The sequence below is a fragment of the Melozone crissalis genome, unplaced genomic scaffold (genome assembly GCF_028551555.1).
Source record: "Melozone crissalis strain CALT ecotype California unplaced genomic scaffold, PUWL_Pcris_2 ptg000011l_1, whole genome shotgun sequence".
NCBI classification, from domain to species: domain Eukaryota; kingdom Metazoa; phylum Chordata; class Aves; order Passeriformes; family Passerellidae; genus Melozone; species Melozone crissalis.
Genome location: NW_026535789.1, coordinates 1,877,454 through 1,902,675, shown reverse-complemented (window position 1 = coordinate 1,902,675; position 25,222 = coordinate 1,877,454).

The following is a 25,222-nucleotide window of genomic DNA, read 5'->3' as shown; positions in this document are numbered from 1 at the left end:
GTGAATCTGAGGTTTTGGGAAGGCCCAGTGCTGACAGATTTTGGTGAGATTTGAGTCAGGAGATGGAAGCAGCAGCTGAAGGGGCTGTAATCTTCATCCTTGGGCTCTCCTGCAGGCTGATGCGGTGTGAAGGAGGCAGGGATTCCATAAAGCAGCTTCTGTAGCCCCTGGGGGAAAAAAAAACAAGCGGTAAGTTCTTTAATTTGTTAGAGTTTCAGGCTGTGCTGCACCTCAGGGCCAGACTCTGCCCCTCTCTGCTCCAGCTGGTGCTTCCCAGCTGTCCTCTGTGGTTTTTATTTGCAAACCACCTCCCTGCTTTCACTTTGCTTTAAAAAATTCAGCACCACGTTTGTGGCTGAACAGGTCCCAGAGCCGGGGAGAATGGTTTGAGATGCAATTTGCATCACAGAGTTATTACAGCAGGGAAATTGTCCCATCCCTCCTGTGCCTGGAGCTGCTAATCTTGTTCTGAACATTGAAAACCTCTTCAGCTTCTCTCATTATACTTAAATTTGATTACTGCTTTGATTTCACACCTCTTTCATGCAGGCTTTTCCTCTCTCCTTGGCTGGAATTCTCTGAAAAGATAAATTTTATCAAGCCTTGGGACAGTTCCCGTCATCTATCTCTTCTCCTAATGCTGCTTTTAATTATCTTGGGAACCTGAGCATGAGGGAAGCTGGGAAGAGTTTAGTGAGAAGAAAAGGAAGGCACAGAGGCCAAAGTGTAAATGCAGAGTCTGGGTCACCAGAGTCTGCAGTGTTGTGGGGATCTGGGCCGTGCAAACTGATGTTTTTCTCTGTGAATGGCTGATTCCTTCTGTATCTCCTCCTGAAATTCCTGTGCACCAGGGCTGGTGCTGGAACTGCAACCACACAAACTCCCCATGGAGCTGTGTGGGACACAGTGGGAATCATTTATTTGCTGTTTTTGGTGAAAAGTTGTGACATGAACCTCAGTGTCAGGGAGGTGACATGTTAATGCTGCTGCTGTCAGACAGTGCCCACACACTGTGTCTGGAGATAAGCTCAGGAGAAGATGAAGAAAAACCAGGATTAAATCCCATGTGCCACTGAACTCTATCAGAGATAAACTGCTTGGAGTGAAGTCTGTGAAGTGACTGGGGAGAGCTGGATGAAAGGGACAGCTCTGAGAAGTGTGTGGTACGTCAGTGATGTCCTAACACTCATCTTTGCACAGAGATGAAAAAGTATCAGTTTGCATGGCCTGAATGTCTGGTGTGGAAACTGTGTGTTGCACAAGCTGTGCTGAGCTCATCTGGCTCTGAAATATCATCTCTGCACCTTAGCCAGGAACAGCAGCAGAGTTCTGAACAGATTAATAAAAATCAGTCATAACCCAGAAGCAAACCTTGGCAATACACATCTGTGGCAGATGAGGATACCAAAAGCCTTCATTATCGTTCAATAAAATAATCTTCTCTCTTGGCATTAAAATGCTTTAGTTTCATCTCTGCCCCAGACTATCAATGTCAAGTGTTTCTCTGGCTGTTGGGGGTAGGTTCTCCCCCATAGCTCTCTGCAGGTTGGTGCTAATTAATAATGTTCTGTCAGGTTCAGATGTTTTGGTGCCTGACCAGGGAGTGCAGAACAGGGATTACAAGTGCTGACATTTACTGTACTAGAAAGTCCAAGGGATAAATTTGTGCCAATTAACACCTTTAACTAGGAGGATCAGTTCCTGTTGTGCTTGTACCAGAGTCTGGGCACGGACGGGGTTTCCAAGGGAAATCATGGTCCATGTAGGGCTGGGGCTCCCTCCAGGCTGGTCCAGCCCCTCAGGGTGCTCAGGAACAGGGGTTCCCCACAGCCCAGTGCACCCTCCTTAGCCCTGGGGCTCCCAAGGGCAGAGCCATGGCTGAGGCTCTGCAGGAGCAGGCAGGCTCAGCTCTGCTCCAACATGGGATCCCATGGGACAGGGCACGCTGGGATTTGCCCCTGCAGCTACCAGGTGTGTCCAGAGAAACTGCAGGGAGGGGGTGGCCTCTGTCAGTGGGACCTCTCTGTGCACAGGTGCCCCCACTCCTGGGGTGGCTGTGCCAGCTCCCCCAGGGACCTCCAGCCCTGAGAACCTGGAGCAAGTGGAAACCACAACTTTGCAAATGCTGCCTGGGCCCAATGCAAATGTAAGAGAACGGGGGTGTGAAAAAAAAATTGTTTATTACAGAAGAGCATCAACAACAATACAGAACACTTTAACAATGTAAGAACATTTGTAACAACAACAATCCGTAGAACGTATATACATAAGAACCTATCTAGCTAAAATATATGAAATGCATTTGTAGAAGATAAAAAAATTCTAAAAGTCTCAAGTCCTAAATCCTATTCCTAAAGACAAAAAACTGTAGAACATATGTGCAAAAGGGTGGCATCTCTGTCTGGAAGGTTCATCAGTGCTGGAAGAAAAGCAGGTGCCATGGTCACTGCAGTCAGGCACAGACGGCTCTTCCATGTGTCCCCAGGTTGGCACATGTGGGCAAAGCAGGACTCTGCTACCAGAGCTGAGCCTGGCAGGCTGTGGGATGGAGCTTGAGTGGCCCAAAGTGAGCACAGGACAGGCAGTGTGTGGCCACCAGACTCCAGTTCGCGAGGTACCATGTCTCTGCACAGGGACCAGCCTAGCTCCAGTCTGGCAGCAGGGGACCCACTCTGCCTGTGGGGATCACGTGCCTATCCTGCTGCTGGCATTGGTCTTCATCCCAAAATCATCTCCTCTTCCTCATCTTTTATATCAATGTCCATGTCCTCAATGTGTTCTTCCATTTCCACTTCCATCTCCTCCTCTTCCTCATAAACATCCACTTCCGTTTCCTCTTCCACATCCACCTCCATCTCTTCTTCCATATCCATATCCACCTCCATCTCTTCCTCTTCAGTCTCTTCTTCCTCCATTTCCACGTCCTCCACTGTAGGAGTCTGGACATCCACCTCCATCTCTTCCTCTCTGTACATGACAGCCTGCAGAGGTGGCAAAACCTCAGAGTGGGGTCCCTGGCCCACACCATCCCCACAGAGCTGCAGCCCACTCGGGCAGCTGGAGGTGTCCACCTCCATGGAATGGCACCATACCTCCCTCAGTTGACAAATGAGACAAAGGATAAACGTGAGCATCCTGAAGTGATGGATGACAAAATCCAGGCACTAGGGAGCTCTCAGGACTGATGGGAGTAGCAGCGGGCAGGTGACAAGAAGGGCGGCAAGAACAGTCACGAGGGTGAGCAGGAGCGGACCGAATGGTAGGCTGACACAAGGGCCAGTGGTTGAGTTGTTCTCTGTGCTGGGTGGTGGCAGTTCCAGTTGGAACGTGGGAAGTGACATCACACAGATTCCAAGATTCCAGGGTCAACAGAAGTGGTCACTGGGGATCCCTGAATGGTTGGGCTTGAAACGGACCCTGAAGATCATCTTGTTCCAAGTTGAGCAATCTTCCCCCAGACCTTGGGGGAGCCCTGTTCCCAAGGATGGGGCATGCACAGCCTCTCTGCCCAGCCTGGGCCAGTGCCTCACTGTCCTCAGTGTAAAACAGCAGCTTCCTTAGATCCAGCTTCAATCAATCGACACTTGAAAGCCATCCCCCTTGCCCTGTCACCACAGGCCCTGTTGAACACTCTGTCCCCTTCTTTCCTGTGGGACCCTCCCAGTCCTGCACAGCCACAGTGGAGCCTCCCAGTGTCTCCTCTTTTCAGGCTGAGCATCCCCAGTCCCACTTGGACAGCAGTCAGTCAGATCAGGGGATGTCAAGGCTGAAGGGTAGCAAATAGCATCAGGAACTGAGAGATGGAAGTTTTAGACCCAGATTTGCCTCTAAATGTACAAAATTAATAACAGCGGAGGGAAAGATGATGGGACATTTGTTCTAACTGGTGAATTTTATTTTTTTCTTTTCTGTCATGCTGATGGTTTTTCTGTTTGAAAGGAAGCTTGGCACAATGTCCACTGTCTTCTCTATTTGTGAAGCACCAAGCAGAGTCTGGGCAGGCTGATGATGCAGAGCAAAACCTGCAAATATACTGGTGATCCTGAGTCTAGGGATGCAGCTAAACCCAGCCAAAAGTAATTTCTGGAAAGTCAAGCCTGGTTTACATTTTCTTGAGTTTGGCTATGCCAACTTAACCAGTCATTTATAAAAAAGCAAATAAAAAGCTCAAACCAAAACAGACAAAAACCCAAATAAACAAACCCACGCAAACCAACCAAACAAATAAAAAACCCCAAATAAAACCAAAGGGAATGAGGAGTTAGTGTTATTTTTGAGGATATCACAGCAGGCAAATTGCTGCTTCCCACAGGATCACCATAAAAAGTCACATAAAACAGCTGCTCCAAAATATACCCAACAGGAGAAAAATAAAAAATGATAGATGGCAACTTTGGGGGCAGCTCCACATTAAGGTGAAGGATGAGCAGTGGTTCAGACCCAGCATTCCCCACCCTCCAGGCTGCTGTTTGCTCCTGATAAAAGACCCTTGCAGGACTGTGGCCCCTCTCAGTGCAGTGTAAATCATCCCCACAGCTCTCAGCTGAGCCACTGGCATTTCCAGAGCAAGATCCAGGCACAATCCTGAGCATCTGTGGAAGATCCTGAGCATCTTCATGCTTAGAACCACAAAACAGCTCAGGCTCTCCCTGGACTGGGTTTTCAGGGGAGGTTTCCATATGCCTGTGAGATCTGTTCATCCCTCAACACATCTGACTTTATGTACAATGATGCATTTTTGTTCCTTCCTTGTTCCTGTGTGCAGTGAGGAAGCATCCATGTGAATGGAGGATGTTGTGCACAGGAACATTTATTCCTGGATTGCCATTTTGCTTCACTGTCACTCAGCTGAACATGGTCCTTTTCTAAGAGGGACTTACAAGAAATGTGTGGGAATTTTGGCTCTGAGAGGAGCAGAAAGCACATTTTCTACACCCCATTCCCAGCAGATGCAGTTTCCTTGGCAGAACAGTGATTGCTGTTCATCTTCCTGGGAAGATTGTTGAAGACATTTAGAGATCACAGGTTCAGCTGGCCTTTGGCTTTGTGTCCCTCATTTCACATGGTCAGTTTCAAGGGCCATTGAAAGAGGCTCATGTTTGCCTTGCTACCCAGAAGTGCTGTAGTTATTTCCAGGAGAAAACAAAAAATTGATTGTCCTCTGGTGTGGTAGAAATCCCACCACAATTGTGACTCTGTGAGCAAAGACAGCCTGTGCTTTTTGGGGCTGTAACAGCTGAGAGTTTGGCACAGCAGTTTTTATATTATTTTTAGAGTGCTGAAAACATTGTTCCCAAAACAATCTTTCTCTCCTGTCTTCTATCATAAACTGTGGAACAGAGAAAATGGAAAGGAGCAGAGGTTTGTTTAAATTGGCTGGGGTTTTTAAAGTCTTAAAATAGTGTCAGCTTGATGCATGATACTTTAGATATTGGATTAGTAGCACCTATTTCATCCCACCAGAGCGGTGGGATTGAAGACTTCCAACAACAGAAACACTAGATGTGCATGAGCTCAGTTTTCCACCCCTCACACAAGTGTCTTGCTGTACTATTTTAAGCAGCTCAGCCAGATATATTAAAATATTGCTCCAAACAACAACAGAATGAAAATGTTCCACCAAATGGGGAAAAATAAGAAAAGTGGGCGGCAGCCCTTTCTTAAGAGCTTGTGTTGATTTTGCAAAGTTGGATGCAAACAAGGTTTGCCATATTTCTTTCCTAGAAAAATGTAGATATTTAATAGAAATCTGTGTCTGAGGCTGCTAAATTTGGTATGATTTTAGATCTGGGTGGAGCAGAACAGGTTCCAGAGAAGCTGTGCTTGTGTCCCCCTTGGAAGTGTTCAAGGCCAGGTTGGATGGGGCTTGGAGCAACCTGGTCTAGGGGAAGTGTCCTGAGTATGGTGAGTCCATGGAAAGAAACTTTTGGTTTCCCTGAGATGCTGCCCTTGCAAGGGGAGCTCACAAATACCCCATAGTTTGAAATGCTCTGAGCAGAACCCAACTGTGCTTTCTCACAGGTGATGAGGGATTTTCACTTGTATTTTATGGGGGATTTTCAGAGGGCAGTGCAAGACTATCTGAGTGTATTTGACAGGCAGAGAGGGCCAGTGTGGCAGCAGCTTAATGCAATGGAGCTTTTCCTTCTGTGATCCTGTATAACCTGAGGCACTCTGGGGCTCTTGGACCCGGCAGCTGGGCAAGTTAATCATTGTAACAAGTGATAAATTAACCTGCTCCACTCTCCTTAGCATGGCTGTGATGAGCATTAAGTAAACCAGCGAGCCCTTGCCAAGGTGGGAGTTTGTTTTTAGCCAGGGAGGAGGGAGAAAATATTGCTTGGAGTAAATAAAGCAAGTCTGCTTCCCCAGGAGGAGGAAAAGAAGTAACTAAATATGTGAGTGCTGCATGGAATAATTTGCACAAGGATACATCTTGTCTGCTATGCAGGAATGTTCCTAATCAACCATGCTTCTCCTGACCTTTATTTTTCTGTATTTCTACCACATCATATAAGAGACTCTTGATTTAAAAAAACCAAAGCACCTTGTGTGGAGGCATTTTTTCCTTTCTTCAGAGTGCCTCTTTCTTTTGGTCCCTCCAGAGCTCTCACTTCATTTCTCCTGTTCCTTGGAGCACAGGCTTACCTCTTTCCTGATCCCCTGGACTTGTTTTGCCTCTGGGTGTCATGAACACTATTAATTGTGGGGTTTTTCTCTCCATCTTAAATCTGTCTCTTCAAGTGGTTTACCTTCGTTTACCTGTTTGAGTGATGGATTTTTCTCACCTTTTATTACTTAGTGCTTTTTCTTCATTCGCTAAAACCAACTTCTCCCTTGCCGTGTGGCTGTTAGATGTCATTATAGGAGCATTCATTCTTTCTCTGCTGCTTCTCTCAGCTTTCACAGGGAGCTGAGAGCTCTTTGGGGTTAAACTTGACTCACTTCAGTGCCTTCCTTGATGCTGCCTGTGTACTTGGACACTTGAGGGGATAAAGTCTCAGTGTGGAGACTACAGCTGTGAAATAATGGCTCTTTTGAAGAAGACAAGAATGCTGTTGTCAATCTTTTCAAGGATAAACTGAGCACCTTCTTTTTGGGGAGAACCAGGCTCAGCTCAGCACAGAGGTGGCTGATGCAGGTACCCAGGTTTGGAGGGAAGGGTGCAGCTCCTGGGGGTGTGTTTGTGGGAGGCTGTAAGGTTTGTGTGGGGTTCTTGGAGCAGTGGGAACACCCCACTGGGAGATGCACATCAGGAAATGGGTGCACAAAGGGCCTGAAGTGTGACCAGCTTTGGTGAAGCTTTCCATAGGAAAAAATATTTTTACTGGGATTTTGGACAATTTGAAGCTCGTTTTCATATCCTTTGCCTGATGAACATTCCCCCTCTGCAAGAGCATGGGGAATCCTGGGCTCACACAATGAAAAGCCCTGATAATTATATTTTTTTTCTGTTTTTTCAATGTTGTCATCCCAGCAGGAGTCAGAGAAAGAGAATATGAGTGAGCTGCCTGTCTTTGACTTTGTGACAGGAACAATGCCATGGGGAAGCTGGTCAGAGGATCATCACTGCTCTGTCCTTAATTTTCCTGCAAAACTGATGATGATTCAAGAACCAAGGCACAGCCAAGACCTTTCCTCCTCCTGTGCTCATCAAGCAATCAGTGCCTCATCACACCTCAGCTTCAAACACCTCGTTTGCATCTGGCTGACCTTGACTGCCCTCCCTGGATAGGAAGATGAAGAGGTGGAAGTGTGAAAGATTGGGATTTTATGGGTGAGTTGTGAAATAGTGTCTGGTGCAGGCTGGTTCTGTGGAAACATCGTGTGCTGTGCCATGGAGGATGAGAGTAAATGGATTAAACAGGAGATAAAAAGGGTAAGGCACCTGGTTAGCTGCTGTTGAAGAAAATGTTGGGAAAAAAAATACATGCAAGAAATATGTCAGAGATGGTCATTAACTGCACTGCAGGGTCAGAGCTCCTTTAGTAATTTGCCATGTAGTGAATACTAGAAATTATTTTAAAAGTTCCTAAGTGACTGAGGGCTTTCAGTGAATGGTTGGGGGAAACAAAGGAATACTGTTTCTGGCAGAACTTTTATTATCATTTAAGCATCATCCTCTTTCTGAGATAACAGCTGCTTTGAATAAACTGAAATATCTTCTCCATTAGCTCTGGCAGGAACTGGATAAAGCTCTCATTCAGGTATACTTTAACATATGTCTGTAGAATAATAAATTTAATGAGAGTCATCAAACGTATTGTATGAGTAAGGATTGTGCTTAGGGCAAGAAGAAAAAGTAATTAGGAGTGGACAAAACATGTATTATAGTGGGGAAATTATAACTTATGGTGGTTTAGGGGGAATATTTAACTAAGCTGAGATAAAAGTCTACCTTTGTTGCAGGCTAAGCTGTATAATAGAATTCTACTAGAGCAAATTTGGTCTACAGACAGACCTTTGGATACAAGTTTACCTCTGGTTTGAGAAAGCTCAGGGCTTGAGCAGCATTTTATGGCTTTGCTCTTGACCCTTGGGCTATAAATGCTCCTGTAAAATTAATGCCAAAGTTATAGCTTCTACAAATTTCTAAGAGTTCCAATGGAGAAAGGTCCACCTGGACTTTGGGGACAGTTTCTCAGAGCAGAACATTTCAAGGTGCCATTAAACTGCATTCAAACGCCCTTTTATTGGGGCATAAATTTCACAGCCTGGTCTATCAGCCTGACACGTTCTTTGAGAAGAGACAAACTTTACAAGCCACTTTAAAAATAATTTCACTGCCAGGTTTGCAGCTCTGAGAACATTAATAAACTGAAATGGCTTTTCACCCTGCAGTAGCCACTAAGTAATTATGATTGTCTGTAGGCAGACTAATGAAACCAGCCGTTAACAACCTAATGAGAATTTTTACCAGCCCTCTGCCCCACAGACACATCCCTTTTCTGTCCCTGATTTTCCTGCACCCAGTGCTTCCCAGAGAAGTTTAGTGTTGCTTGATAGTCAGGTAAAAACTGCTTTATTTTGTAGGAGTGGTGATGCTTCAACTGGGCTGCTGCCATGCTGGGGTCACATCACAAAGTCCAGTTTCTGCAGGAGCTGGGGAGCATGGAGAGCTCTGATAGCACAGCATGGCAAAGCTGGAGTGGAGGATTCTGGTTTAGTGTGCCCCTGGTTTGGTGGCAGACAGCATTAGTGATTGATCACTAAACAAATCTTTAGTTCAAAGATAAGGTGTTGCTGTTTTGGCTCTAATCTTAGGTTGCTTTCAACACAGTTCTCCCTGGCACTTAAGATACTTTTCTCTTGCTTTCAGTACTCTGTCATTCCAGATGACCTTTAAAGGTCCCTTCCAACCCAAACCATTCCATAATTTTATGGATACATGATGAATAGCAACATATATTTTACCCTTATTATGGATGATATTACATCATGTCTGGCCTTTTGGGCCTCTTTCTTCTCCAGGTCCTTGTGACTACACTCACTGTTATATGCTTTTAATTTTTTCTGTTGCTTACCTGTTGCAGAATGAGGCCTTTGTCGGGGATGAGCCATTTGTCGGTGAGGGGAGACTCAGGCACTCAATATGAGTGATAAGCAAGTTCCGTTTATTGAAGAGAGCATCAGACATTCATACAGCAAGTAATAAGCTTATGAATATTCTGTAAGCCAAGCGATCTATTGGTTAAACTATACCATCAACTCTTCCTCATTCCTTTGGGCCTACATTCCCTATTTCCCACATCTCTCTGTCTACTTGTTATCATACCCAGCTAGGCCCAAGGACACACTATCTTGCAGGTGCAAAAACTCAAACTAGCTGTGTTCAGTACTTTCCCAGCTCCTGGTCGGCTAACAAGCAAATGTCTGTGTGACCTCTGTCATGCAACCATTTCTCCACAGGAGCCTGCCTTTATGCAGGTACAGGGAGAGTGAGTGTTGAACCAAATCAACTTCCAACACAATGGGCCAACCTCCAAAGAGTCCACTTTGTTCTGCTGCTTCGTTCACGAACACTCGTTGCCTGCCAGTTTGCATTTTTCCCATTTCTGCTCAAGACTAAGGAATTTGGGATTTTAGACTGCTGTCGGTCTGGTAGCACCCATAACCTGCCTTGGGCTATTGAAAACAAAGAGTTGGCATCACTGAATCTCTGGTCTGTTTCCATCTGTAAGTTATCAAATGTTTCCCTAAGCCTTGGTATCAGTGATCCTGGTTCTAACTTGTGTTTTCAACAGGGAATTTCCTGGTTTATACTCTAAAGACTGATGGGGTTTCTCTGTGTCTTTGTAGGGGATGGAAAACCAGAAGGCTGAAGGCCCATCTTTCAAGGAGCCGGTGAAGGAGAGGAACGATGGCTCAGAGGAGCCCCAGGCCACATTGTCTGCTAGCAAAAAGTACTGAGCACTTTTGTCAGATGTGACAAAGCACATGACAAGCTTTACATGCCTCTTCCTCAGGAAAAACTTTCTGGCAGAGATGACCAATGCCACAGATTGTTTCCTTTCCCTACAAATGCTCTAGGATAAAAAATGTCTACTTGTGCATTGTGCTGAACACATCTTCTCTGGAGGGATTTCCACAAAAATGGAGAGACAAAAAGACACCCATTGGTTGCAGCTCAGACGATCCAGTGCAGTGGCAAGGGCAGTGTTGTGGAGGCTGGGAGAGGGCCAAGTTTCTGCTGCCTGACTTGGGACAAGTAAATTCAAACAGGGCTTTTCTTTCATCTGAGTGGAGTCTTTTTCAGATGGGTGTTTTGATGAGAAATCTCAGTCTGGAAGCAAGATGCCATTCCACAAAGATTCAGTTCATCCATGTGGTTTGGCTGGCTGAATCAGGGTTTTCTTACCCTCAAACAGTACCAAGTTTGAGTAGTAAGTAGCAAGGCAATTCCTGAACAACTTCAGTCAACAGGTGTCTCAATGTGGACTTTTTGTCTTGATATTCCTGTCGTCCATGTAATTTGCTTGATGGACAGCATGTTTGGTTTATTTCCCCCTGGGCTGCAATCAGCATTTAAGACAGGAATTGCTCCTTGCTGTCTCTTCATAGCAGCTGCAGAGCTACTTGTACTTGTTCTCCTCTGATAGCAGAGGGGATTTATTTAGCTCTGTCCTGCTCAGCAGTGGCAGGAAAGTGACCACATGCCTCAGTAGCACAGCTGGCATCTTCCTGTGCTCATGGAAGAGACAGGTTGATCAGGAGAATTGTTCCCAGTGGGGTTGTTAAGCTGTACATCTGGTCTCTAGGGAAGCAAATGAAATGTGAGTGTAGTTCTGGGATGTCTGGCTTCTGTTTTTATCTCTCTTACTGATTTTCTGAATCCTTTAAATTTGGCCCTGTTCATCTGTTCAGATGCATCTGAGCTACTTTTCCAGATTGTCATGCCTGGCTGCAGAGACACTTCTCCAGAGTGATGAGTTCCCTTATTCTAAGACACACACATCCCATATGAGGAGGCATTTAAACTTGGCAGTAGTGTCTCTCTTTCTCCACAAAGCAATGTGACCTGTGTGCCCTGGAAGCCATCTGAAGATAGATCAGATGCATCTCATCCTTGGTTTTCCTGAGTGAGCAGTGGTGAGAATGTCACTTGCAGATTGTCTCCTGTAAGGATTGTCATGAGGTCCACGTTGTTCTTCTGACCCTCATGATTTTCCAGCTTGAAATCACATAACTAGGAAAGCTGCTCAAGATGTTTTGCTCACAATTAAGTGAAGGTATTGTCTGTGGCTGCAGCTCTCTCCACAGAGAAAAGCAGGCACAACTTTCCCAGGCATTGTCCTGGGGAAGGCTGTGAGAAGATCAGAGAAAAGAATGAGAAACAATTCTTATCTTCACTTGCTGCACTTGTTGTTGTGAACATGTGGAATGTGTTATGGAGATTTGTTGACCAAAGGGTAATTTCTTAATTGGCCACTGGTGATGGTGTTTTGGATTCAATTGACCAATCTGGTCTGTCTGTATCAGACTGTCTGTAAGGGTGATGAGTTTCAGTATAGAATAGCATAGCATAGCATAGCATAGCATAGCATAGCATAGCATAGCATAGCATAGCATAGCATAGCATAGCATAGCATAGTGATTGATCAGCCTTCTGGAATCATGGAGCCAATGTTAATTATTTCCTCGACGGGAATGCCATGCTACAATAATTATCACCACCAGGTCCTCATTTGGTTTTATTTTCCAGGGTGAAATCTCCCTCTGATGGACACCTCCTACCCTGTGCACAAGCCCAGGTCACATCACCTCCAGCTGTGGAAGAAACAGAGCTGCTCCAGAAGCTTTACCATCTCCTGGAAGCCAAGGGGTTTCAGACAAGGATGGAAGGAGTGGAACTCCTCCAAGACCTGTGCAAAACAGCCCCCAGCTCATCTCCACTAAGATTGCCCAAGTATGTGGGGTATCTTCGCTGCTCCTTTCCTTTAGCTCCTTTCCTAAGCCTGTAGCAGCAGAGTTAATTCAGTGTGTCTTGGCACTCTGTCCTGGCTGTTTGGGACACGCTGGTCCTTCTCACCGAGACAAATGTAACTCAGGTCCAGGCTTCAGGACAAGTTATTTCAGTTCAGCTGTATTTGTCTGGCAGGTGCCTATTGATGCTGTTCATCAGATGATGGCAGAATTTTCTGCTGGTGTAACTGCTGCTCTCTCCTACTCCCAGCTGGGTTAAGTGAAGGGAATCCAGCCCCTGAAAGCATGGCAATTGTTCTCTAGACCAAAAATGGGTTTGCATAGGGAAGAGAAGTATCAGGCTGGGTTGGTTTAAACCCAGTTGTTTTTTTTAAAGATTACTTCTATATACTCCATCTTGTCTTAACAGGCACAGCTCTGGCTACTCATTCCCATCCTTGTTCCTATTCCTCTTGGTAAAGACAGTGCTCACCCTTCTTGGGGGTCTGTTTTTCTCTTTGGAAAAGGAGGAAAACAGCTAAGGACTCATCTCTGCCTTCTCCTCCCAGTAGCTGCTTTTTCCCTTTTTCCAGGGAAAGGTGCCTGATAATGTGGCTGTCAAGGGACTGAACCTGCTCTAATGAGAGCTGTACAGCACATTACATTTCAGAAGTCCACCTGTTACTTAGAAAAATGGTCTGGATCCTGGAAGAGTTGATCAGAGCCCTGCACTTCCCCAGACACAGGCTCTGAGACAAACAAAAGAAAACTTAGATCTCCTCCGGCCATAGTTTTGGCAAAATCACAACTGCCCTCAGTACTTGAGGCAACTGTACAGAAAACCAGGCATTGTAAACATCTGCTTCCACTCAAAGCAAAGGTACTCTTTAGCATTAATAAATGGAATTGATTCAATGATTTATAGATGGAGAGAAATACCATAGGAACTATTCTGTCCCCAGCCAAACCTCCTAAAACAGAAGAAAATCTTTCAACCAGCATGAGGTTGTGCCACCATTCCAGTGAGTGGCCCACAGGAAAACAGTGAAATTGTGCAAGCGAGTGCTGACCTGACAGAAAGGATCACTTTCATCTTTGACATTGGTGACTGCTACAGCCACTCTTCAAACAAGGACATTTGAATCCACCTTTCACGTTGCTTGTTCTCTTCGCAGATTTTTGAATATTTTGTCCTGAGAATATCTGACAGCCACAAGAAAGTGAAGCAGAGGGCACTGGACGTGCTGGCTGAAATCACAGGAACCCTGAAAGATGCCCTGAACCCGGTGATCATTGGTTTGGTGGAAGGAATAACAAAGAACCTGAACTCAAAGGATCCCCACGGTTCATGGTGTTGGAATCCATAAAGTTAGAGGGGCTTTAGGAAATGGTTAAAAAAGTATAGACCTCAGACTGAAGTTTTGTTAGCATTGCAGATACAGCAGAAAAGTTTCCCAAGCAATAGAGCATACGTGACAAACAACAATAAGCCTCTGTAGAATTGGCTTTAGGATGGCAACAAGGTTATTTAATGTATATCTTTAGAAGGTTTGCATGAATAGAGCTCTGTTCTTTGTCTCTTATGAACCAGTCTTTGTTTTAACTACCATTACGTGTGTTTTATAAGATTGGAAAGAATGCTTGTCAATATGGGTTGTTCTATGTATGATTGGCTGAAATCTAGACTGAGATGGTTTTATGTCATTCTGTATCACCCCACCTTCTCGGGCATTCCCTGTGGATCAGCGAGCTGTTAACATCCTGTCTCCATTGTATGACGATGTCTTGAGACTGATGTGCAAATAATAAAAAAGGCTCTTCACTGGTCTGGTTTGTCCAGTGTTGTCCATATCTGGACGTAACTGCCGCGGCAAGTGGGTTCTTTTTTTAAAACGTGGGTTCCTGACACAATTGAACCTATATTACCCTTTGTCCCCATACGTCGGGCAGCTGTGAAAGCCCTGGAAGAATCCATTGCTCATTTGGGTAAGGCTGAGCCCTGGCAGGGACTCTGCTCAGCTTCGTCTCTGTCTCTCCTGCACAAGAGAGCACTGAGTGCCTTGACAGCTGCTCTTGTCTGTGGAACACTGCAGCTGACACCCACCAGAGGCTGTGCGGGTGCAGTCCTTATGCACCATCCCCAACAGGCTGGAATGGGATCAGCATTTCCCAACAGTCCCAGGAGCCCTTGGCTCTGTGCTGCTTGTCTGAAGAGCAAGTCCTGGGCTACAGCTCTGCTACAGTTCAGAGGCAAACGGGGTTTGGAGTTTGCTTGGGGCCCGTCTGACTTCCCAAATGAACAGCTTTGCTGTTGGCATGAAGGGACACTGACCCATCAGAGCTTCTGCAGAGCAGCCACCTGCAAGGCTCTACATTAGAGGCATTAGCTGCCTATTTTCCACTTTTCTTCTTTGTCTTCTGTTTTCAAAGGGGAACTTGTGATTCACCAAGTTCATTTCTTTAGAACAAACAGGTATAAACCCAGCTGTCAAGGATGCCTTGTTCCACATGTGGTTTTGCATGGGGCAAAATGGCCACAGCAATTAACTACATAGGCAAGGGCTACTCTAAATTCCTTTGCCATGCAGATTTATGTCAGCTCTGAGAATGCTGCACTGGGGAAATATGCCTGAAAAAAGGAGTGTTGAAGAGGCAGGTCTTCAAGGGGAGTTTCCACTTTCTCCTCCACAGCTGCTTTGTGAACTCAGGAACTGTCTGACTCAGTGCCTTTCTGTGACTCAAGTATGGGGCTCTTCCTTTTTGCTCTGGGATGCAAAACCTTTCACTGCTTCCATGTGACTGAACTCCTGAGGTCCCTGATGTGAAATGTTTTAACACAGCTCCTGCTACAGCAGACAAGTTTGGATTTACAAATGTGAAAGGAGAGCTTTTCTTTTGGAATTTAAAACCCTGCCAAGCAGCCTGGAAGGAAAGAAGAAAAGGATTCAAAATCTGCAGAAATGTACTTCATTTTATAAAATGGGGTTGGCCCTGCCCTTTCCCTCCCCACTGTCCTTTCTCCTATGACCTGAGAAAAGTGAGGAGAAACGTGTGTTTCCCTTGTAGATAAAGTGTCACTGCTGAAAGAGTTCAGCTACCAATGGAATCACCTGAGTGGCCAAGCCCTGCTGGATGTCACCGAGCGTATCACAGGTATGGCCTCCCCTTCTGAGCCAAGAGCTCTTCCCAGGGAGCATTTACAGGGAATGCCTGTGAGCAGACAGCAGAACAGCTCCTCCAAACCAGGAGGTGCTGAGCTTGTCCCTGCTGCCCCATATCCAAGGCAGGTGGGTTTGGCAGGTTTTCCCTGGCTGCTGCAGAGCTGGGCAGCACCTGAGATGGGGGCAGCACTCGGCCTGGGGCTGAGCTCTCACTGGGGCATCTCAGAACCACCTCCAGCAAAGGGAGGGCTAAAAATGCCCCAGCTGGCTCCTCTCTGGGGAGCCCAGGGACATCTGTGATCATTGAGGGGAAATGGTGGCAAATGCTGTTTCAGGGCATCAGTCTGTTTTGTCCTCACAGAATTCTTGTTTTTTTCTTGGAAAGTTTTGAGACTGAACCGTGCAGGGCCTGGGGGTCACAGCTTAGGCCAAAACTCAACAGAGGTATCAGAGACACGGGTTTAGTGCAAGGCAGCCTCTGGGGCACAGGGACAGAAGCAGAGTGCTGAGGCTCCCTGCCTGTGCTTTCAGAGCGGCCTTGGACTGAGCCTTTCAGGGTGTGCAAACAGTGTCTGCCTGTGTCAGCGCTGCCCAAAATGCTACAAATGCAGCTGATAATTGATTCCTCAGAGGAGCTTGCTATGTCAGCAATAGCCAAGGAATGGAAAAAGGATAATCTCAGTATATAGCAGAGAAGATGATTGATAGCCTTGCTTCAACTGGGGCTAAATGCTAATTATGCCAACATCTTTGAATGCAAGGTTTAATACACTTTGTGTCTTCATTAGGAATCTCAAAAGGGCATGTTCAGCAATTGGGAATGTCAAAGGTCCTTTAAAGAGCATTTGAATAAAGTAGATCTCCAGCAATAGGGCATTTAGTTTAGCAGATCTTTTTTTCTCTTTTTCAAATAAAGGAAGTAACCATAAATTAGGACTACTTTAGAAAAAGTAGATGTTCTCTCTGAGATTTAGTAGGAACACACAGCTGTTCCTCACGTTCAGTAGTTACCGATGTCTTTAATTGCATTTAAACTCAAATGAATTCCCATTTTAAAATGGATATCATAACTCTTTTCCTGCTTAGCAGAATTGGTTTTGGGTACTTGCAGGAGCTCTTTCAATGTTGATGACTGCTGATGGATTAACAGCATAGAGAAAATGAAGTCTCTTCCACCACAGAATATTAAATGCCTACTAGATAACATTTTGTCTGATCAGAAAATAAGAATGGTCTCCAGAGCATTTCAGGTTTTCATCTCTTAGCCAATTCTGCCAAGCAAGAAGCCTTTTGGTAGTAAATATTTGTCTGTGTTTGATACAGTTCAGTTCACAAAATGGGCGGAGATATTTCAGGGACAATGTGAGAAAACACTCGTATTTTGGTTACATTTCAGTCTCCTGTGTAGCATTTTTCTTTCTCTATGCCCTATTTCTGTGAACATTATAAGAAAAAATGCCATTACCATTGGGAGGGGAAGTGGCATTAAAATGTGGAGATGCCCAAATGCCAAGGCAATGGGGTCTGGGTAATTCTCTAAGACACCCTGAGGTTTGAAACAGCTCTTTGTAGGAAGCCCCAAAAGCATTCTGCCAAAGACCCCAGCTGGTCACTGATGTTTCTCATCCAGCTGTCAGGCAGCAGCCATCTCTGGTGGGCTGGAGTTTTGAGGTGTGTTCTAATCCTGCCCTTTGCTATGTGCCACTGAGAACAGGGAAGAGCCAGATTAGACATTTGGCACTTGACATCAAAGTTACAAACATGGAATCATCCCTTTTATTAGAAATCTCTCCGTTTCCTCTCTATGTGCATTTCCAAATCTTCAGTGTGGGTTTAGACAACTTCTTAATGGAAATCAAAGGCAATTGGACATTTCATTCATTGTTCATGCAGAGATTGTGAAATAATTTAGTAAAGGTAGGAAGTCCTCCGCAGGGACAAGGCTCTGGTTGGAGCAATTAGTGCTGAGGGGTTGGTGGTTCTGTTTCCAGGATGCTCAGCTGCTTTGCCCGTTTCTGGACCAAGGGGCTCTGGGTGCTGTTTTGCTGACCTTGGCCAGAGAGGCTGGCAAGAAGCAGAAGCAGAGGCAGATCCTTGTTTGCAGTGAGGCTGGTGGGTAAGGAGCTGTGTCTCTTTCCCGGCAGTGCTTGTGCAGGGGGTTCATGCCAGGAGCCCTGAAGTCATCCAGCGCGACGCCCTGCCCGTGCTCTGGTCCTGCCTGGAGAACAAGGCGCTGCCTGTGCGGAGCGCCAACGTCCGCACCGTGGCCACCAAGCTCGCCTCTGCCCTCTGCAAGGTGATGGGCACCCAGCTGAAGAAATGTGCTGCCAGCAAGCCTCCACATGTGCGGGAAAACCTCTCCAAACTGCTGGGCTGGTGAAGGCGAGATGTTCTCCAGAAAGCTGAGGAGGTGCTGAATTGGACACCTCTGGATTTGCCTTTTGAGCTGTGCCAAAAATGACAAAATCCTAAGGAAGGGTGTTCATCTGCCCCTGCTCTCTCCATCACATTTCCTAGTCATGGCATGGGGGGCCTGAAGCAGCTCCAGATTGAGGACAAGGTGAAGGCAATCATGGCTCAGCCTCACACAGAGGTGAGGGGGGAGCTGGGCCAGTCTCTGCTAGGAGGAAGGGTCTTGTGGCAGCCCAGAGAGGCTGTGCACATTGCCAGGGAACAGTTGTGCCCTGCATGTGCCCCTGCAATGAGCTGTGCTGCTGCCAGTGCCCCTGGAGCTGTAGGGCTGCTGAGCTGTGGGGCAGCAGAGGAGCAGGAGGGTGCATGTGCAGCTGAGCCATTCTTGGAGAGCACAGGGCTCTGGGCTCCCTGCTGTCCCAGGGCAGCCCAGACGCAAGGCTGTGCCTATGCCAGCTCTGGGCAAGTGGCTCAGGGTTTGCCCTGGCCTGCCTCAGTGTCTGCCAGCAGGAGCATGTTTCCCTGTGCAGCTGTTTGGACATTTCCAGGAAATGTGTCCCAGGAAATACGGAGCTTCAGCTGCTTTAGGTTTGCATGGTGGCCTCTGTTAAACTTTGTGTCTCCACTTTGCAGATCTGACTGGTTACAGTCTTACTGAGAAGTTTTCTCGGACACTTCCAATGTTCCCTCACCCACAAAGTCCTTGCCTCCCATCCAGAAGAGCTCTCTTTCCTCCAAGCTCAGGAAGAAGCTGCTGCCTGTATGAAGAGTGTTTGAAGAATGGGATTGATGCGTTAGGCTTGATAGTTACAGCTGTACATAGATTCAGACCTTTAGATGTAGTTTTGAATTAATGTGTTTTGATTCTGTCTTTAAGTTTTGATGATGTATATTTAATTCTAGATATTTTATTTTGATGATGAAAAAAAGTAAATAAATAAACAAAATTGAAAAAACCAAAAGGAGAATGTGAGACCAGGACCTGCCAGCCTAGAGATTATGGGAGTGCAGCTCACTCAGTGTGCCAGTGTCTCACCACATCCTTTCCTCATTGGGCCTCTCCTCTTCCTCTTTGGCCATCTTTTCTTTGTGTCATTTGTGCTGCTCTTTGTTACTTGGCATTACAACAGGGCCACACATTGACCTGTGTGGGGGACAGTGGATCCAAAAGATCCTGTCTAGTCAAAGGTTTTCTACCTAGGTGTGTTCTGTGCTCACCAAAGGCCTGAGCAAAGAAACCAAGAGAAGTGTGCCCAAATCCCAAAGCTTTGCTCCTTTGCAATCTCCCACAGATCTGGCTCACAGGTGTCTTCAATCACAATTCCATAGGTAAGAAGAGTTCGTGTATTTCACTGGGAAAAGATGCACTGCTTTGGCAAAGTCACCTGCATGTATATTTACCCGGGACAGCACTCCAGCTGTGTTGTTTGCACCTTGTTTGCAGAAGGATGAGTGCACTGGGAGGCCAATAACAAGTGACAAGGGTTCCTCAAATCTGTACTGCAGCCTGGGTGCCATTCAGCCCAGAGCTAGGGGATCATTTGTTCCCATGGACCAGTGCTTGCCAGTGGAATGAATTCCTGCACAGCTGGAAGAAGCAATTCTGGATTCAGCTCCAGCTGTTGGTGGGCTGCATGATCATTGACAATGCTGCCCTTCCAGAAATTATTCTGCAGTTTCCTTTCATAGTCATTTGAAGCTTTTAAACTTCACATTGCAATTTGCTTTGCCTTAGGGAAAAACACTTCTGGGCCCGGTGGAAGCTGTAACCTTTTGACAGCAAAGTGCTCATGGTTGCCAGCTTCTGATGTTACACAATGTCACCTGGCTGCATGTGTTTGCTTAGCTCTGGGCCTAGTCCCGGCCTAGTAAAGCCCAGACAGGATAGCATGTTGCAGGGAAAATTGGTACATGAGCTCATGGGGTTGCCATCAGCAGCAGAGTGAATGTGCCCTTTAGGGATTTCTCTGGAGACAAATTTAGGGACCTGCTCCATGCCACAATATTCTCTTAGATCTTTGTGAAATATCCTAGAAAAGGCTGTGAAACTTCAGATCTCCTTGCACAGCCACTCTTTGAAAAGGGGCATTTTTGTCCCTCCTCAAAGTCATTGCTCTTGCACACCAGAAGCATGAACATCCACCAACAGGAATGATGTGTGGTCCTGCTGCTGCTGCTGCAGAGAACTGGGCAGTGCAGACCTGGGTGTTACCAATATGATTATTTAATTAGCATTTCATGCTCCTTCAAGCGGTCCAGATCCCAGGGCTTTTTGTTTCAAAGCAGCCACTGCACCATCTCTAGGGAAGAACAGGAAATGGGAAACAGCGACTGCCAGCCTTGCAAGGGTGTAGGGGAAAACCTGAGGTGTCTGCATCAAAAGATGAATGGGAAGAGTGTAATTGCCAAAGCAAACGCTTCGTTGGGATAGCAGGAGCAGTTCTTTACTGCATGCTTGCATGAAGATCATTTGGGATCTCCTTTTTGTATCTCATGCAGAAAAGGAGCTCTTAATAATACCACGCTACTTAAACCAGATTGGGATGTAGCTCTGTAGTGGTTCACAATGAAGCAGACTGCCTGCTGTGTCACTGCCAGCCTGGTGAGACTGCAAGGGACTGTAGTGTATCCCATGCCTGTTTTGCCTCCAAGCAGAGCTTGGTTTTCCTCATTAGTGTGGAGTAAATACAAGAGTAATACAATGGACAATTAGACTGGCCACTTTGGAGGATATGCTCATGCTTTCACATGTCAGTCCTGCACCTCATGCTCCCAAGGCTTGTTACTCATCAAGAAGTATTTTAACAAAAAAACCTCAGCTCTCATGTTACATCTGAATAAAACTGAACAAGATCATCAAGAATTCTGCTGACAGGAACAAGACAAGAGCCTTCCGACACTCCCTTGCAGCTGTCCTGGATTGCTGCAGCCCTTTGTGAAAAGCTGCAGCAGACAGAGTGTTTGGAGTTGGTTTGGGCCTTTATGAAAGATCAGTGGAGCAGTGTGCAGGGCTCTCCTGGCAGGAAACTGTTTGTCCAAGCCCAGGGACACGGTGCCGGCAGGAGCGGAGCGGCCCAGCTCCCAGCCCGAGAGTCTGTGAGCTGAGCCACGCCGGGGAGAAAAGGCAGCGAGGGGCTCCAGCCCAGCTGCTTCACTGCCCTGCCCGCTCCATGCAGCTCTGCCATGGGAGAAAGCCGACGCTGGACGAGCCCCCGAGCTTCCATCAGCTGCTGGAACTGCTCCGTGACAGCTCCTGTTCTTCCGAGAGAGACCCCGGCGCCTTCTTGTAACGCGTGTCATGGGGGGATTCTGTTTGTTAATAAACTGTTGGGGGTTTTCCACTTTCATCTATCAGTAATAATTTCCTATTGCTGGAAAGGGCTTGTTGGAACAGTTTAGAGGAGACGACTTATTGCACAATATCCTATTTGAAGTTGTCTCAAACTGTGTGAGACAGATGGCTTCACACAGGAGCATCCCCAAGGCTGCTGAGGAGAAGGCACAGAGGAGGACAAACCCAGTATTTCTGAGGGAAACTCCTTGACACCAAACCAACCTGAGCTGTCAAACAGCAGACCTGATGTTTCAAGACATGGGCCAAAGGGGAAACCTTTCAGTGTGTTTGGTCCAGGCTGGGTTATGCTCGAGGCAAAAGTGTGTCAGTGTGTTGGATAATACTCTTTTCTTGACCTAGAGATGGGGACACTGAGAGGTGTTTTAAACACTTTTATTCCATTTTGAGTCTCATGAGAAGGGTGAGACAATACAGATGTTATCATTCACGCCATCACAAGCAGAAGCCAACTACTTCCTAATTATAATACATTATAAGCGTTTCTTGGTCTATCAGCCTTTTGCCATGCCATGTTGTAGATGCCTTAAAGCCAATGATTTGAAACTACTCCTCGTGGGTCCCACTACAATGCATCTTTCCTAGCTCTGTTTTTCCAAAGTCTTATTTGCAAGTCCATCTTTAGAAACTTTTATCTAGCTCCATTTCTCTCTCAACAATATCTGTCCTATTCCATGGAAATTTTTAAGTTACCATTTCTTGTCTCAAGATTTATATACATATTCATACTGTGTGGGCCTTCTATTAGGCTCTAAAAACTTTCTACAAAACCATTTCCCACATCAGTGCACTTGGCTCCTTCTCTCCTCATTGTGCCTGGCAAGCACAGGAGCCCAGAGCTCCTGCAGAACCCATCACAGCACTCAGTGGGAGCAAACTTGTGTCCAGTCCTCACCGGGAGCTGTGGTGCCCAGCATTCCACCACACTGGAATGAGGAACTGTTCCTGCTCTTTCAGAAGGAGCTAAGGAGCTTCGGCCTTCAGATCAATTGTCTGCAGGCTCCTGCAGTGCCTGGCGCTGCTCCCTTGCCAGAGGCACCCCAGGCCAGGAGGGCACATCTGGGCTGCTGTGTCTGGCTCTGGGGCTCCCTGTTCTGGGCAGTGAGGAGGAGCTGCAGAGGCTCTGCAGGACTGACAGGATGGGCTTTGGGGCTGGCAGGAGAAGCTGAGGGACCTGGGCTGCTGGAGCTCCTGAAGAGAAGGCCCAGGGCTCCTCCTGCAACTGCTCCAAGGGTGGTTTCAGAGAATCCCAGAATCAGCAAGGATGGAAGAGGCCATGGAGATCATCAAGTCCACCCTGTGCCCTGACACCACCTTGTCCCCCCTGAGCCTCCTCTCCTCCAGGATAAACAACCCCAGCTCTCTCAGCCACTCCCCACAGCTCTTGTGCTCCAGACCCCTACCCAGCCTTGTTGCCCTTCTCTGGACACACTCCAGCCCCTCCATGTTCTTCCTAAATTGGGGGCACCAGAACTACAAACAGCACTGGAGGTGCTGCCCAAGCAGTGCTGAGCACAGGGGAAGAATCCCTGCCCTGCTCCTGCTGGCCACACAATTCCTGAGCCAGGCCAGGAGCCATTGGCCTTCTTGGCCACGTGGGCACACTGCTGGCTCATGTCCAGCCTGCTGTCCATCAGTCCCTGCAGGTCCCTTTCTGCCTGGCTGCTCTCCAGCCCCTCTGGCACCTTGTTGAGGGAGGCGGGCAGGGAGGGAACGGGTCCAGATCCAGTCCTTCCTGAAATGTGGTGTTTGCTGGCACTACCAGTTCCCAGATTTTGATATTTCCCTATTCTGGCACAGCCCAAGTGCAGCAACTTGCTGGCAAAGAAAGTCAAAACCAAGCAAAGACCTGGTACCTACAGCAACCCGATCTTGGGTTTGCTGACACCGCCAGTACCCAGATCGGGAATGTTTCAGATGCCTGCACAGCCTAATTCCAGCAGTTTGCTGGCACAGAAAATTAGCATCTGGCAATTTCTCAGTGCCAGCAAAACCTAGCTGCAAAAAATGCAGCAATTGTCTGGAAAGAAAGCCAGAACCCAGCAGCTTCCCGGCACTGCCACCAGCACCGCCCAGGTCTGGTGTTTGCTGGGCAAGTGCCCAGATCTGGAAATTTCCCAGTGCTGGCACAGCCCAAGTCCAGCAATTTGCTGGCACAGAAAGCCAAAATCTGGCCATTTCCTGATGCCAATACAGGTGCCCAGACCTGGTGTTTGCTGCCACTGCCAGTGCCCAGATCTGGAAATTTCCCTGTTCTGACACAGCCCAAGTGCAGCAATTTGCTGGCACAGAAATCCAAAACCTGTGGCAGCTTCCTGCTACTGGGTCTGGCACCGCCCCCACATCTTGTGTTTCATGTAACCAGAACCCAGATTTGGAAATTTCTCAGTGCCAGCAGAGCCCAAATCTGGCAGATTTCTGTCGTTGGCAATGACACCACCCAGATCTGGCGTTGGCTGGCAGTGCCAGCGCCCAGATCTGAAATCTTCCTGGTGCTGGCACAGCCCAAGTCCAGGGATTTGCTGGCACAGAAAGCCAAAGTTTGGAAATTTGCAGGTTCTGGCACCAGCATCATCCAGCTCTGGTGTTTGCTGGGACCGCCAGTGCCCAGATTTGGAAATTTTCCAATGCCTTCACAGCCCAGGTCTAGCAATTTGGTTTTAGCTAGCTTAGGAAGAGAAGTTCCTCGGACTGTGGCTTTCCTTTTTCTTGGAACTGTTTACACCTGCTCTGGACTGAAAACCCAGAAAAACACCGGCAGCAGCTCACACCTGTGCCCCCCTGAGCTCTGGGACGCTGCATTCCAGCACCAGAGGGACTTAGAAGAGACCAAGTGAGCCAACTACAACCACAAAAAGGACTTTCCGAATTTGCCATCTCTTCACCACTGTCAGAGGTTTGATTTAATATTATTCATTTTCATGCTCGTGAATACTTTACTTGTTAAATAAACTGGGGGTTTTTTCCCTTATCTCAAGGGAAGTCTTTTCCTGAACTAGTAGGGGGAGGGGCCATTTGAACTTGCTTTCTAGACGGACCCCTTTTGGAGATTTCCTCCCCAAATTTGCCCTAAGCCAGCACAGTCATCATGAAAATTTCACCAGTGGCATAATTTCCCGGTGGCAAATCTTGTGACAGAAGCTTGACTTTGTTCTCCATGAGAGATTCTTGGGAAGAGCAGACAGGAGAAGATTCCTGGAAAACTGAAACAGCTTTCCAGAAGTGAAATGAAAATGAAAGAAACAATCCAAGATCTTTTCCTCTATTTATTTCTATGCTCCCCTTTTCTATGTTGCATCCCAGTAATTCCAGATGCACCTCACCTCTAAGATTGGTGACTTAGTGATTTTTAGACACTAAAATACCATGAGCCACACACAGTTTTCCTTCCCCTGTTTTTACAGGAAAGCAACACTGGAGATGTAAGTGCAGTGCTCGGGTCAGGTAGGAACCCTACCCCAAGGGAAGGTGGCCGGAGAGTGTTTGATGCTCAGCAAGGACAATGCACAGCAGCGAGCGAGGAGATCGCTGTGCCAGAGGGCAGGAGTCAGGGCTCTGCATCTGGGCTCAGCACTGCAAAGTTCCCGTGTTTGCACAGACGGAGGGGCTGTCCCCGGGGCGCGCGGGGCTCGAACGTGGGGCTCGTCGGGCGAGCGGGGAACGGATATGGGGACGAACGGCCCCGGTGCTTCAGTTGCAGCGGCGGCAGCGGCGGCAGCAGTAGCGGCGGCAGCAGAAGCGGCGGCAGCAAAGAGATATTCTGAATACTCTCTTTCTTTCTCTTTCTCTTGCTCTTTCTCTCTCTCCCCCTTTCCCGCTGTCGGGCACCCTTCTCTCGGGGTCCCTTGCCCAGCATCCCTCTCCTCTCCCCGCCTCCCTCTCCCCTGCAGGGCTG